This window comes from Dipodomys spectabilis, unplaced genomic scaffold (assembly GCF_019054845.1).
Source record: "Dipodomys spectabilis isolate Male_0828 unplaced genomic scaffold, ASM1905484v1 ptg000278l, whole genome shotgun sequence".
NCBI classification, from domain to species: Eukaryota; Metazoa; Chordata; class Mammalia; order Rodentia; family Heteromyidae; genus Dipodomys; species Dipodomys spectabilis.
This window is the reverse complement of record NW_024870955.1, coordinates 2,442,785-2,452,951: the sequence shown is the minus strand read 5'-3', so window position 1 is coordinate 2,452,951 and position 10,167 is coordinate 2,442,785. Positions and strand designations below refer to the sequence as shown.

The window sequence follows — 10,167 nt, the reverse complement described above, 5'->3', positions numbered from 1 at the left end:
CCATTCCTCCCCCCACCCCTCCCTCCCGCTCTTCCTACCCCCCCTCCAAAGTTGTAAAGTTTGCTTTTCGACATAACGTGTTGTACATCTCATTGTTGCAATGGATCCACCAGTATCCCTATTTAAACAATTTGTTTTTCTTCCCTTCCTTTCCACAAATTATACCAACATCAAATACAGTGAAAGCAGGGCTAATACCATGGGGGAGGTACATACAAAGCAACAAAGAAATCATTTTATAAATATGTTGGAGGGGCTGGGAAGGTGGCTCAGTGGTAGAGCGCTTGCCTTGCATGCATGAGGCCCTGGGTTCGATTCCTCAGCAGCACGTAAGCAAAAAGAAAAAAAGCCGGAAGTGGTGCTGTGGCTCAAGTGGTAGAGCGCTAGCCTTGAGCTGAAGAGCTGAGGGAAAGCGCCCAGGCCCAGAGTTCAGGCCCCACGACCAGATCCAAAAATAAATAAATAAATAAATAAATATGTTGGAAACAATCTCAAGAAAGAAAAAAAAAAAACATTTGAATCCTTATCTTGGGATTCATTTCACCTAACATCAACTTGTCTGACAGTTTCTGTTTGTCTCAGACATATACTAGTTGTTTCAAATAAGGGAAACCATGGGACCTATATTTCTTTGGGCATGGCTTACTTCACAGAGCTGTGTTTTAACCTTTCCATGGTCAGCTCTCAGCTTTCTGAGTACTATTGAGGTGGTGTTCCAACCTCTCAAACCTTTTCCAGGTTCAACAGCTCAGCTTGAGTCTCCTACACCTATTAATATTAATAGTATGGATTACAAACAGTAAAAAGAGAAAAATAACATTATACATTTAAACAGAAATAACTGACTGCATTCATTTATCCAAGACAAAAAATTTAGCACTGCTGTTTAAGTCACTAATAACACTTTTTTTAGATATACTTTCATGGCTTTCATAAAACTTCCTATATAGTCCTTAGAGTGTCTTTTTACCTCCCATTTTTATTTATTGCATTTGCATAGTAGTATATCATCCTTAAAATCATATCACCTCATAATTAAAGTTTATCTTGTAAGTAAATACTTGTGAGACTCCAATAAAATATCAAAAAAGCTGAAAGTGGAGCTGTGGCTTAAGAGCTATAGTACAAGCCTTGAGCAAAAAAGGCTCAGAAGTTGAATCCCTAGTGTCCACACATACACCTCCCCCCACCCCAGACCCCACACACAATCAGATGATAATGTCTATGAAGTTCTTCCTTAGGATGATCTTGGTGATGTCAGCAACTGTATCAAGTTTCTATCTCTCTTCCATGCATTTGTGGTAGTAGACATCAGAGTCGCTGTAGTATAACACTTGTCTAAGACCTGGCATTAGCAAAGGCTATCATGTAACATATCCAACATAATGTCCAGCTCTCTTGATGGGACCCATGTACTCTTCAACTCGCTTTCCCATCCTCTGTGCCACCTGCTGCAATGATTCACTATCCACACCAAATAAGCTTTCATAACCTTTCCCTAATTATCTGAATACTGGATGCCAGAGATGTCACGGAGACGCTCTGTGGCTATTCCCCTCCCCTGACAGTCCATTTTACCTCCTATGCTCTCCTCACAGATGTGGGCAATGGTCTCTGAGAGACTTTGTGCCTCATCTTGGAGAGATTTAGTTTCATTGTATCCATAAGCTTTGGGAAATCATGCAGTGAAGGGTCCAGGTTAGGAACATAGCTCCTCCTTCTGGAGGTTTTCCTGTATGTTCTCTTGGCCATTGAACAGAAGTGGGGACTCTGAAAGGGAACTTATATGGTGTTCTCTGTCTGTCTTGGTCCATATAACATAGAACCACTTTCCCATCCCTTTAATGATTTAGACATGTTCCATGTGATTTGTGCTGCACTGCTCTCAATGTAGTAACAATGTAGAGGACACAACTGGATGTTGTGTGGTAGCTGTCCATACTTGGACATGAGTCCCTTCCAGGCAAGGCCCATAACTCCATGCTGGGAAAGTGAGAGGAAGATTAGCTGGCTTATATCTGTGTAGTCTGAATGACCCCAGGAGGCATTGAGGCCTCCTCTTCATGTCCATGGCCCCTCAGCATATTGATAAAGAATGACACACCATGCCCAATCATCACCAAAATGCTCACCTGGTCCTGGGCATTATCACCACTGTCTCACCCACTTCTAGCAAATTCCCTTTTTCAAGGCATTGCCAATCCTCCTCCTTGCATTCTCAGTTAAAATACTGCTGTCCATGAGTAAAGAGCAGAAGACAAGGAAGCAGGTACCCTAGGGAAAGTAAATACTGGACCTCTTCCATGGTGAGAAGATAATGCAACCTGCAACTATAGAAAAGCGAAGGAGTTAAGATGGTTGTGCACATAGTTTGTGCAGAAAAAATGCCAGACCCAGTATGCCCTGTTCAGAGTTTCAGTCCATAATCATTTCTAACAAAGACATCTCAGGTACAGATAAACCAAGTTCATAGTGTCTTTCCTTCTTTTATTCTGTGCCTTTCTGGGGCTTGCAATCAAGAAATGGATACTATCCCTGTAGTTTATGTTTTTTCCCTCAAGACTACTGCTTTACCACTGGAGCCACAACTCTACTTCGAGATTTTTTTTGTACATAATTGGAGATAAAAGTCGTATAGGCTTTCCTACCCAAGTTGGCTTCAATCACTGATCCTCAGCCTCATGAATAGCTAGGATTACAGGCTTGGCACTGAGCCTGGAAGCAATACTCTTCCTTTTTTATTTCCTTTTCTTTATTTTTTTGTCAGTTATGGGCCTGAATTCTGGGCTTGGGAACTGTCCCTCATCTCTTCAGATCAAGGCTAGTGCTCTACCACTTGAGCCACAGCGTGCCTTCCAGCTTTCTTTCTACTTATATGGTACTAAGGAATTGAATTCAGGGCCTCATGAATGCAAGGCAAGCACTCTACCATTGAGCCACCTTCCTAGCCTCATCTTTCCTTTTCTTAAAAAAATATTATTAGGAATATGATGTTCAGAGGGGTAACAGTTAAGTCAATTAAATTAAACCGTTGTCAGGTAATGAATACATTTTTTGGGGACAATTACACCCCTTCCCTTGCTCTCAGTTTATCCCTCCCACTGTGGCTTTGCTGCCCAGGGTGACTTTGAACCACAATCCTCAGACATCAGTCTGCTGATGAGCTAGGATTAGAGGCTTGAGCTTTAAAGTCAGGATGACTGTTCTGAAGGTTGTTCTATATTGCCTATGGGCTGTGGGCCTGAATGGACTTAGGCAGTGAATGCCAGGCAGGTCTGTCATCCGGAAGCATGTGTCCTACTTAAGCCTGACTGGTTCTCAGAACAGATAGGTGATGCTTTCAGAGCAAGAACCAGTGTGTACTAGCTCAACAGAAGTCCTCACTGTATCTCATTCAACAACTACTGGGTTGCTTATATTATCAACACTTTTTCTTTCTTAAGAACATTTGTATTGTAAGATTGCAGTAACTACAGATTTGTAATGGCCTAGGAATATACATAACTGCTCCAAATCATGTTTTATCTTAAAGTAGTTCTTGAATAATACTCTTTATTAGTAATGATATTATTAATATAAGTATTAAAGTTCTTCAAACATGTTTCTCTTATTAGATGAATCTTTACAGTGACATTGAAAGCATCTTCTGGAGCAGCAATGGAAAAGATACTTGGTGAATACTAAAAATGAGGGATGAGAAGTGTGAAAAACAGAACTAAGAGACTTACAAGTGTGACTGGGAAACATCTTCCACAGAGCAGAATCCCAGACTTTTGAAGGTATGTCAGTGTGAGAATAGGTCTTCAACCAGTTCACGTGACCACATGGGTGAGTCTCAATGTTGCCACATAGATATTATTTTGATTCCTATATGAAAGACTCATGTCCGATGGGCTTTCACAATGCCAGATTTATGAAAGTTTCCTGTCTTCTTTCCTTCAATATTACTTCACACTTTACTATTGAGTGCATTTTTTCTTTTAAAACATGAAAACTCAACACCATCTTTTGGACTGAGGTGTTTCTTGTCTCCCTAAAAATAGCTCTGTTATTTAAGAGGCTTCCTGACAGGTTCCAGTGCCTCACTTCTTTAATACTAGCTATTCATGAGGCTGGGATTTGAAGATCACAGTTGAAGCCTGCCATGGTAAGGAAGTCCATCAGAATTTCATCTCCAATCAATTACCAAAAAAGTCAGAAGTGGAGCTGTGGATGAAGTGGTAGAGCAGCAAAAAAAGGCATAAGGGCAGGCTGCACTCAGCCTCAGCCTGAGCCCCAGCCCAGCCTTCAGGCACACACACACACACACACACACACACACACACACACACACACACACACACACACACACACATACACGTGTCTTCCTGCCAGGCTTGTCCATGGGGTCCCATGAAATTGTTGGAAACCTCTCTTCAAATGGACTCACCCTTGTATTCATGCCATTAATGTGGAAATTGACTCTCAGTCACCTATAGATCTATTGGTTCAGATTGTGTATTCTGCATCCCATTTCCTCTGCTTGTTTTCTGAGGTGAGTCTTGTAGTTCAATACAGCTGTTCATATACTTCAAGAGGCTGCTTATGGTCTCAGGGCCTTCATTCACACTCCAAATGGAAAAATAACATATAACCTGAGACCCTCTGCTTACTTTGAGGATCATCTATCCAGGCAAGGGCAGCTCCCTATGAATGGCATACTGGAAGCCAAGCTCAGGGTGTTCAAAACAGACAGAAGTGAGGTGTGGAGGGCTTGAGTTGTTCTGAGGAAAAGCAGAGAATGGAGGAAGACAGAGAAACTGGGAAAAGACAATCTACCTTCCCATGTTTCCTTGCAGTTCCTGATCCACACTATAACCTTTGCTAATTGTTCTGCTGTGTGTGTGTGTGTGTGTGTGTGTGTGTGTGTGTGTTTGTATGTCTCCGTGAATGTTTGCATGTGCACAGTAGTTCTGGGCCTTGAATTCAAGGGCTGGGCACTGGGAAGTCAGGATGAATGTGAGCAAGTATATCATATGCGTGTGTGGAAGTAACTCCATCAAACCTCTCAGTGTGTGCAACTAGTATATACTAATGAAAGTGAAAAAATGATTAAGCAATGCTTAAACTCCTTCCTAAGCTATTTAGAGATAACTTCAAAAAGTATGAGAAAGCATTGTTGGTAGGGGATATGAAAACAACTGTAGTTAAAACTATGGGATTATTCAAGCCAAGTGCTGGTGGCTCATACTTGTACTCCTAGATACTCAGGAAGCTGAGAACTAAGGATCATTATTTGAAACCTGCCTAGGCTGGAAAGTTATGACACTTTATATAAGATATACTACTCGAAGTGGTGCTTTGGGGCTTAAGCCGTAGAGTGCCCTAAGTTCAAACCACAGGACTGCCAGAAAAAAAAAAGAAATAGTCCAAACTTAAGATGTCTAGGGAGTTTTAGACTAAATGACTTATAAAAACAAATCACTATATCTTGGGGTTCATTTGTTGTTGTTGTTTTAGGTTTATTATGTAAGTGTTTGGTTTCATTTGTATATTCTTCCCCCTGTGGTATATCCCCTTTTGTCACTGTACTTGATTTTGATACCCTGCATCTTGTATATACATTTTTCTAATTTGGGGAGGGGAAGGGAAATAACAAAATGCTAAAACAAGGACACAGGATGACCCGTTGCAACAATGATATCCATAAGACCGTATGTTGGAAATGAACTTTACAGTTTCGGGTGGGGAGAGGAGGAGTGCAGGAGGTGAGGGAGGTAAGGGATAGTGGAAGAAAAACAAGGGAAGGGGTAACAATGCTTGACCAGAAATGTACTCATTGCCTTATTTACGTAACTCTAACCCCTCTATAGACTCTTTACAATAAAATAAAATTTAAAAAATGAAAAATAACTAGTTACAGCTAAAGTAGGAAAGGAAAAAAAAACTTTTACCCACTGGCCTGTGGGAACAGTAACTAGAAATACACAGTCAATACAAATAAATTGCAATCCCTCTACAGATTCATGCTCATGGCTACTTCACCTTCTTTGTCCCCAGGGGAAAGTCAGGAGAAATCAATACAAGCTTCCTATCCTATGACAGTCTACTCAATACCTGTACCAAGGTTGTCATCTGTAGGACATCAGATGGAAAAAGTCAACATTCCTTCCAAAAGGGTCTCAAATGAGCCTTATAAACCATAGCCTCCTACTGTCCTGATTTAAATCTTATTTCCCTTCTCAAGCTACAAATACATATAAACTTGTGGAGGGCTCTAGAGAGATGGACAAAGACTTATAAAACATATACTATGTTTCACACCAGTAGAAAACTAAAACTAGATCCTTATATAGCACCCTGCAACAGAATCAACTCCAAATGGATCAAAGACCTTGGAGTCAAAGCAGATACCCTGAAAACATTACAGGAAGGAAGAGGAGAACCTCTAGGTCTCCTTGGCACATGCTGAAAGTTTCTTAATAAAGACCCAGAAACACATCAAATCATAGAAAGGTTGGACAAATGGGATTGCATGAAACTGCAGAGCTTCTACATGGCAAAGGACATAGCTAGCAAGATCAATAGAAAGCCCAAGTATTGGGAGAAGATCTTCACTAGCCATACAATGGACAAGGGTCTCATATCTAAAATATATTTAGAACTCAAAAAATTAAATTCCCCAAAAACAAATCCTCAAAGAAACAACTGCCCCATAAATAAGTAGGCTAAAGACTTAAAGAGAAAGGTCTCTGAAGAGGAAATAGGAATGACCAATAGACACATGAAGAAACCCTCAACTTCTCTAGCCATAAAAGAAATGAAAATCAAGACAATGTTGAGATTCCACCTCACCCCAGTTAGAATGGCTATAATCAAGAACTCTAATAATAACAGATGATGGAGGGGATGTGGTCAAAAAGGAACCTTACTGCATTGTTGGTGGGAGTTCATCCACTTTGGAAAGCAGTATGGATATTCTTCAAAAGACTCCACATAGAGCTTCCCTATGACCCAGCAATCCCACTTTTGAGCATTTACCCAAATGATCACAAACAAGGCTATATTAAAGCTACCAGCACAACTGTTTATTGCAGCATTATTTACCATAGCTATGATATGGAACCAACCCAAATGTCCCTCAGTAGATAAATGGATCAAGAAAATGTGACATATATATGTATATATACATATACATGTATACACACACACACACACACACACACACACACACGCACACACACGCACACACACATATACACAATGGAATTCTATGCCTCCATTAGAATTACATCACCCCACTTGTTAGGAAATAGAAAGACTTGGAAAAAATTATATTAAGTGAAGTAGGCCAGGCCCCCCCCAAAACGTAGGTCTTATAGTTTCCCTTTTTTTCAATAACTAGTATATGTCTAGGACAAGAAGAAAAAATCAAAAGCTATGTACATATGACCATATAAGATGATGTTAAGTGAAATAAACCTCAAGACAGTAACTCAAGTGCTTTTTTCTTCCTTACTATTGTTTTTAATATATTTATAATGTACTATGTGATTTTTTTTGTTTCTCTGGTATGTTCTTCCTCCAGGGTATTACTCTGTTTTCACTGTATTTGTTTCTGGTGACCTGCATCTTATATGTACATAACAAGATGCTTAAATAAGGATACAGTTTAACCTATTGTAACAATGAGATGTACAAAACACTATGTTGAAAACAAACTTTACAACATTTGTCGGGGATGGGAGGTGTTGGGAAGGTGGGGAGGGAAGGGATGTTTGGGGAAAAAGAAAGGAGGAGGTGACAATGCTCGCTAGGAAATGTGCCCACTACTTTACTCATGTAACTGTAAACCTTCTGTACAATATTTTTACACTAAAAATATTTTAAAAACAGCTTAAAGAATATATACTATGTTTCAATAAATTGAATGAGGATTCATAAAAGGCATGTTTTGAATTTTATTTTTAAAATAAAATGAGGGCTGGGAAGGTTGCTTAGGGGTAGAGTGATTGTCTTGCATGCATAAGGCCCTGAGTTCCATTACTCATCACCACATAAGTCGGAAAAAGCCAGAAATGGTGCTGTGGCTCAAATGGTAAAGCACTATCCTTCATCTAAAGAGCTGAGGGACAGTGACCATGCCCAGATTTCAGAGTTCAGGCCCCATGACTGACAAAATGAAAGAGAGAAAGGAAGGAAGGAAGGAAGGAAGGAAGGAAGGAAGGAAGGAAGGAAGGAAGGAAGGAAGGAAGGAAGGGAGGAAGAAAGTTGAGATAGTGTCCAGGGCCAAAGTTCAAGCCCTGAAAAAGTACCCCCTCACCAAACACAAAATCATACACAGGGCTGGGATTCAGTTTAGCAGCTTACCATGCATGAGTTTTGATCCCTAAAACAAGGAGAGGGAGGGATTGGGTGAGGGAAGAGAGAGGGAGGGAGAAAAGGATAGGGAGAAATAACAGCATATAGAAAAGAGGGTAGCTCTGCATAATGATATTCACTAGGGTACATGGTCAGGCAAACATTTTCTGTAAAGGAACAGAGTAAGTACATCCAGGCCTTGGGAGTCACATGATATGCCATAACTATTCCATTCTTCTGTGGCAGTGTGACAGGGGACACAGATAAAATGAATGCATTAAAACTTTACTAACATTCACTGAAACTTGAATTCTATTTTTATTTGAAATATGGCTAGTGTAACTGTGTGTCTGAATTTTTAATTTTATGTAATTTTGCTTACTGTAAGTATTGTCGCTTACAGCGTTGTGGCTAGCTACTCAACTGAGTAGAACAAGTCTGGCCTCTGATGAAGTCTTAGAGCACCTCCAAAGTAATCCAGGAATACAAGCCATGGAAGTCACTCAGCTTTTTGGTAGTCACAGTAAGAAACAGTAAAATAAGAAAATAAATAAAACCTTCAATTAAAAACACCAAAGGAGCTTTAATAAAAATTCAGCAAAATTTATCTAGTATTTAAAGCTTAATCCTCAGATTTCAGCATTCTGAGTAGCTAGGATTACAAATGTGAACTACTCTCACATGTTTGTTAGTTTTTTAAATACCAAGTCAGCCTTGTTACTTACCTGGCAGGGGAGATACTATGATCACGAAGGTGGTTTTCCCAGGGCCAGGCTTATCTATTGCACTCCAGATTTGCTGACCCCTGAGATTTCCCCAAATGTGGGAAATTCGACTGCATAATTTGTGGTAGTGGGGGACTGTGTTAGTTCTCTCCACTGGATGGATAGATAGATAGATAGATAGATAGATAGATAGATAGATAGATAGATAGATAGATAGATAGATAGATAGATAGATAGATAGATAGTATTGTATTTTATATTGGCCTCATCTGCTTTCCTGCACTCAGCAGTCACTTGGTCCTAAGGAGTACTGTAAAGGATGAGGTACCTCTAGGCCTACTTTGTAGTTGCTAGGAACTACAAGGAGTAGAGAAATCAGCTTGAACTCACCATGAGAAAATAAATGAGGAAGTTGGGTGCAGGTGGCTTACACATGTAATCCTAACTACTCAAGAGGCTGAGATCTGAGGATTGCAGTTCAAAGCCAACCCATGTAGGAAAGCTCATGAGATTCTTATCCTCTATTAACCACCAGAAGACCAGAAGTGGGCTCTGGCTCAAGTGGTAGAGCACTTCACTTAGGCTGAAGAGCTCAGGGACAGCACCCAGAGTTCAAGTCCCATGATTTACAAATAAAAAGAAAGAAAACAAATGAGTGACCAGAGCCAATGGCTCATACCTGTAATTCTAGATAGTTAGAAGGCTGAGATCTGAGGATCAAGGTTCAACACCAGCCTAGGAAGGAAACTCTATGAGATTCTTACTTCCAATTAATCACTGAAAACCGTAAGTGACAATGTAACTCAACGCGGTAGAGCACTACCCTTGAGCACAAAAGATCAGGGACAGGATCCAGGACCTGAGTTCAAGCCCCACAACCGACCAAAAAAAAAAAAAAAAAAAAAAAAGGAATGAGAAGCCACCTTAATGAAATAGCTAGGCAAGTACAAGATACAGAATAACTCCTCCCTTCCTTCTTTTCTTCCTTCTATTCCTTCACATCCTTTCCCCCTTTCTATCCTAGAACTTAAACTCAGGGCCTCATACACTTTAGGTAGGTACTTTACCAGATGAGCCATACACCTGCTTTTTTTTGGCTTTA

The 10,167-nt window shown here is 40.2% G+C and overlaps 1 non-coding gene across 1 annotated transcript; it reads left to right on the top strand.

The window, feature by feature from the left end:
- The first annotated feature begins 9,057 nt into the window (after window positions 1–9,057).
- Window positions 9,058–9,221, top strand: LOC122126471. The gene has a single exon (XR_006150944.1). It is a non-coding gene; the product is annotated as a U1 spliceosomal RNA (small nuclear RNA).
- The last annotated feature ends 946 nt before the right edge of the window (window positions 9,222–10,167 follow it).